The 6,000-nt window shown below is 43.7% G+C and overlaps 2 protein-coding genes across 2 annotated transcripts in view; one reads left to right on the top strand and one right to left on the bottom strand.

Annotated features, from left to right (window-relative positions):
• The window catches only part of Abl (tyrosine-protein kinase Abl), a 236,793-nt gene extending 231,275 nt beyond the window's left edge, over nucleotides 1–5,518 (bottom strand). Inside the window, exon 1 of the mRNA XM_075697510.1 lies at nucleotides 5,397–5,518. The gene's annotated coding sequence lies outside the window, so the exon portion shown is untranslated. The remainder of the gene's footprint in view (nucleotides 1–5,396) is intronic.
• LOC142586269 (uncharacterized) overlaps nucleotides 1–6,000 on the top strand; it is a 163,737-nt gene that overhangs the window by 14,477 nt on the left and 143,260 nt on the right. The window lies entirely within an intron of this gene.

The raw sequence follows: 6,000 nt of genomic DNA, 5'->3' as shown, positions 1-6,000 counted from the left end.
ACCAAGGACAACGTAGGGAAAGAGCCACGGCGGCACCGTTGCCCCATCTACTTTCTTGTGTATTTATGTGTTTACTACTAGAACCCTGGGAGTGTTAGCCAGCGCCACCCCTCCACTCCACTCTCATTTTCAATAATTTATCGTTTCTTTAACTCTTTTAGTATTCACAAGTAATTTCCCCTATGTTCTCCTTGGTGTCAATGTTTGGTGGGTTCTTATATATATATATATATATATATATATATATATATATATATATATATATATATATATATATATATATATATATATATATATATATATATACATATGGCAACAATATCTTTACACACGACTTCCGCAAGCTAACGCGACCGCCGCGCAGCACCCTGAAGCTTTTCAGCAATTTTTATCTATTTGGAGGTGTCACTACAGCTGAGCGTACGACTGAAAAACAATACGAATGACGTATGAGCTTAAGCCAGGTGCTAGAGAAGTAAGGGCAAAGAATTCTCCAAGCACAGCTCCTGGGCAGACCCTAGACTCGTCGCTGTTAGGTTACGCTTTTCCAAAGGCATAGCGCTGGACCAAACATTGCGTAACACTTTCAGGTGTCACCTCTTACACAAAGGAGCGAATGCAATTTAAACCTGCTCCCCTTTTCACTTACACAATCAGCCCTTTTATTTCTTCTGGTTTGGCGATGGAGAGGCAACCACTGAAGCGGTAGGTGAATCGAGAGTATCGCTGTATCTCTGGTAAAGGAATGGGATAGAGAAAAGAAGGCTCAGAGCACGGTATACTTTACGAGGCCGTATCGCTGGAGCTGAGGCTACTGAATTTACTACTTCTGCTCTTTATACCTTCTACTGTTTGATGCGACGTACGACAAAAAGAAGTAAGCGGGAATAAATGTAGATTTTAGAGATACCAGCCGTTCTCTTCAGCAGCGCCGGCGAAGCGATGGAGTTTGCGCCCCAGGCCATGACGAGCCCGGGGCAGCGGCTCCGAGTAGAGGGGAATTCGCTATACGCGCCGCAGCAAAAACAGTGCAGTATCTCACGTGGGTTACGACCTTAAGACGCGAAAATGTACGGCTTATAATTATTAGACAGAGCGACAAGAACAAAGAAGGGACGAAAATTTATGGCTTGGAGTCGCGCGCACAAATAGGCGTGATAGGCCGGGCTTGAGGTCAGTAACCACGCGTGCGCGCACCGACTTGCGTGAATGCCAGCCGACATGAAAAGAGGCATCTCATCGCTTACTATCGACCTACAGCGACTGTTTCGTTGTTCGGTAATGTCACCGAAAAAAAGAAAGTGCTCGTTGATCACTGAACAAGTAACCTGAATAAGCTTAGCATAATTTTCCGAAATCAGCTGGATTTTAAATCGGTCTATTCAACTGAATTAGCTCTAATATCTGTGACAAACGACACTAAAACTGCCATCCATGTCGGTAATATTGTCGGTAGATTATTCTTGTATACTTCTGGAACGTCTGATTTCATTGTATACATAGCATTCTGTTCGAGAAAGTGAAATCTATCGGCGTAACCGGTCCCCCTCTAATCCTTCTTCGTAATTAATATTAGTAAATGCGCTTGACACTTATTATAACCTTGAAACAACTGATTGTGGCGTACCTCAAGGCTCAGTATTAATGACGATTTCGTTTTTCATACACATGAATGATCTACCGCAATCTCGTGTAAGCTCTTTATGCGGATGACATGACTATTCTGACCGCAGCTTAACACTTGGATTCACTGACTGATAAATTTAATGATGATATCATAAGCGTTGAAGACTGGTGCAAGAAGAATAGACTCATTATCAACGCTAGTAAATACAATTCTTTAACTTTTCATCTGATCATCGAATCATACCTGGCTCTCTCTCTGTCGGTATATATGTAAGGAGTTTACGGTACTGACAATGTATTGGGGATTGTGCTCGACAAACATATGGTATTCAAATTTTGCTAAAGGATCTTCTTTATTTCAGTTTTCAAAAATATTTTTGCCACTCTATTACGCCTTTCTTCATAGTTACATTGCCTATTGCATTTCGTCATGGGCTAACACCTACCTCAGTTCAGCGCATTCAGAAACAAGCTATTAGTGTCATAACCTTTAGCATATTTGTGCCTAATGCCTCCTTGTTACTTTTTACGGATGGCGCTTTATCTGTGCGAAAGCTTAACAGATACTTTTTTTGTTTAAGTTTGCGATAGGAAAGCTTTCGTAGCAGGGTTCATGAAAGTTCATATTTGACAAAACAGAGCCCAAAATCAGACCGAATGCTTCGAATACCTTTGTTGCATACCAGTCAATTTCCTCATATTCCATAGACCCGCTTCACTCAGAAAGCGCCCTCAAGCACGTCGAATAATAAAAAAAAAGAAACAATCAGGGACTCTTTCCCGGGATTTTCCGCTCTTCATGCACCCGTCCTGATGCCAGCAGGGTCATCCACGTGACCTAACCAGGCTAAACGCTATCGACACGAGCAACATCAGTTCCGATCTATTTTAGCCAGCACGCTTTTGCCATTCAGTTGCACTCCCGCTTTTCCTTGTCGTCGCGCTTGCCTGTCGTGCGCAATCGACTGATTTCACCTCCCACATATCTCTTGCACTGCGCGTGTGGCGGAGCGTGCAGCTGAACAGCGCAGCGTAATAATAAGCGAACGTTGAGGGCGTTTCCAAACGAGACAATAGCGTCAATGTTATGTTCGGTAGTGACGTAGCATTCACCTGTCTTCCAGCGAAGTACGCGGCGAGGAGGAGGAGAGAGAGGGCGAAAGTGATACCACTCGAGCGCGCCTTCAAGCTCAGAATGGCCTGATGGGACGTTGAATAACTTCTTACCAAAGCTACCTCGAATTAAGACACTTTCACTGCAAAGTTTCTATTTGTGTCATTATGAAATTTGTTGCCTGCATGTGTAAAGGAAGGTTGCATTGACTAATTCAAAATGAACTTACGTCCATATTTGCTGAGTAGATAATTCACTTTCTTCATTTTGTATTATGTACAAAATTATGGTGTATATTGTAATCTTGCACTTATTCTCTATGTTGTAGCTGTCTTGCTTAGTATGATTATAGCTTCTTCCGAATAATCTGATGCTGTTCAGTGTACCATAATATTTCTTTATTGCATCTATTAACAAGAGGTCTCGCGCTCAGTCTTTTCACTATGAGACCTCTTCCTGCAGTTATGTATTCTTTTATGTATATTTCATATTTATGAGAAAAAATTGAATTTAATTTCATTGTATAGAAAGCACGATAACGGCAGGCATCGGAACTTGAATGGACGGACGATTTGCAAATATCTCCTGTGACGTTTACTATATCTTACAGGTCCTTGCTGACGTACATTATCTTTTGCACTTTGAACATTTCTGTGTCCATCCTATAGGCCTGTCGAGCTTTTGAACGCACCTTATAGTTGGCCAAGCGTTCTCTCAGCGTAATAACTACTGTTCGCGATTCACAGCAAGTCAGGGCTGTGTTCTCTTCATAGAGCATACATAGCCGCCGTTTGCAAGAATTAGACGTGCGGGAAATGCCATGCGATAAGCCATTGTAGCAATGAAGTAAATGCGGCTGCTAAAAGGGCAACTAACTTTCATTCACTCAAGGCCGACAAGCGCTGAATATAATTATACGATATGCTGATTTTTGCTTGAATGAGGACGCAATACAAAAACGCCCGTGTGCTGTGTATGGGTGCACATTGAAGGTATCCAGGTGGTCAAAATTTCTCGAGTTTCCCAATGTGGCGTGCCTCATAATCAGAACATGGTTTCGGCACGTAAAGACCCAAGAATTCCTTAATTTATTTTATTTTCGCTTGGAGTGTTAAGCGAAAAAGAAGCATTCATGAGGTTTTGGCGCGTAAAACCCCATAATTCACTTTCAAGCACGTATGATATTCATATATAAATAACAAGAACAACGTATTTTGAATACTTGCTTACAGAAGACGGGAAGCGTTCAATGGTTTTGTAACAACTGCATTTATTCTTATCCTTTACTAAACGGCGGGGCTTCGGTGTGAAATCGGGTTTAACGCTATCGTCATAAAACTTGTGCGGGGTGCAAAAGTTCGGAATTATCGGGTTTTACCCCAAAATGGAGGACGGTATAGGTATAGCGACCAACTACCGAGTTTCGAATTATATATATATATATATATATATATATATATATATATATATATATAAAGAAATCAACAGACTTCGGTGGTTTCTCCGGCTACGAAACCACTTACTGCGACAAAAGCAGGCTCTCCCGCACGCGGCGTACACCAGTAACCTTCCTGGAAGCAAGTACTGCCTTCCGATGCGCCCAACGTCGTTTTCGTCAGCTGCAGGATTGCCTGCTGTCGCCGCTACCTCTGTAGATAAGCTTACGCACGATGTGCCCACTTACGCACGATGTGCCCAAATAATTTAACCGCACGGGCCAAGCGAGGGTTGCGCGCCACTGCTGGTGCAAGAGGGAGATGCCCTACAGCGCACGCTACAATTAAGGGACGGATACATTGTGTTTGACCACGGCGAATTGTTGGCTAACTAAGACTACGCTCAGGTAAAGGTTTCCTGTGCAACGAGCGCCGATTGCTCCAACAGGCCAGCAAGCCACTGAGTGTAGATCAAGCGTACTCTTTCTTCTGTTCTTCTATTAATTTAACTTGTGAAATGAATGGGCCCTCGTTGGATTTATTCTACTTAGATAATTTTTTTCTTCTTAGATTATTATTTTTTGCACCAAAAAGTTATTTTGACGCCTCAGCTACCATTTCTCAGTCTTATAGTATGTGTTGTACAGTTCTTTATCCATGCACAAATGACACTAGACAGCTGAACCTATCATGAGAAGCCAACAAAGACACCAAGGACAGCACAGGGGAAATTGCTTGTACTTACTAAATGAATTAAAGAAATGATAAATGAATGGCAATGAAAGTGGATCAAAAAACAACTTGCCGCAGGTGGGCAACGATCCCACGTCTTCGCATTTGCGCACGCGTAATGTGAAGACGTGGGATCGTTCCCCACTTGCGGCAAGTTATCCTTTCATCCACTTTCATTGCCATTCATTTATCATATCTTTAATTCAATTAGTACGTACAAGTAATTTCTCCTATGTTGTCCTTGGTGTTTGTTTGTTATCTTCTCATGATATGATTAATAAAAATCGGGCCCCTCGGTTAACCCCCTTCCTTCTCACTAGACAGCTGAAGTTGTTTTAAACATCTCAAGCCCAATCTTCGCTGGGTTGACCGTATACAATGACAATCACTCATGGCGACGTCATTGTTAGATAACCTTGAAAGGCTTTGATCATTCTGTTCACCATACCCCACCCCAACTGTGCTTGCGGAGAGGACCTCCTACATACCGCTGCAGCGCCTTGCTGTCTCCAGCGCCTGATGTTGCAGCGAAGCCGCCACCCGCAATGTACGGAGCCACTCGACATCTCAAAAGCGTCACGTGTTTGGTCTGCCTGAAGTGCTGAGCTCGAAATGAGCTTGGCGGCATCGGAGCTCCCTCAGAACAGCGGACAGCAGAGCAGCAGACGCACCCACTGTGGGAACAACACTAGACGGGTGACAGCGGCGTTCGGGGCGCGGCAACGGTACATGCGTTTCCGGTTGTCGCCCGACGACGGCAGGCGTGCGTCCTCCCGGCTCCAGGAGCGCGCTGCAGCGCCGACGCTCGTTAGCACTGTTTGCAGCACCACATGTGCTACATGAGTTGAGAGGAAGCGACAGCGCTACATAAGCATCTCTTTTCTCATAGCGAATGCAGGGAAAAAGACTGAAACGGTCTTTGCCAACGTCAGCCTGCTTAGTTTAAGGAGTGAATTACGTAAAATTAACACGCACGCGTGCTTGCACACGTGGTCCAAAAATGCTTCGCGTATTGGATAGCGCTGCTCCAGGCCGGGCAAGATCAGATGGACATGCAGAGAAATATTAGGTGCCGAGGACTAGAGTAAATCT

This window comes from Dermacentor variabilis, chromosome 1 (genome assembly GCF_050947875.1).
Source record: "Dermacentor variabilis isolate Ectoservices chromosome 1, ASM5094787v1, whole genome shotgun sequence".
In the NCBI taxonomy this organism is placed as follows: Eukaryota; Metazoa; Arthropoda; class Arachnida; order Ixodida; family Ixodidae; genus Dermacentor; species Dermacentor variabilis.
This window is presented reverse-complemented; position numbering and strand designations above follow the sequence as displayed.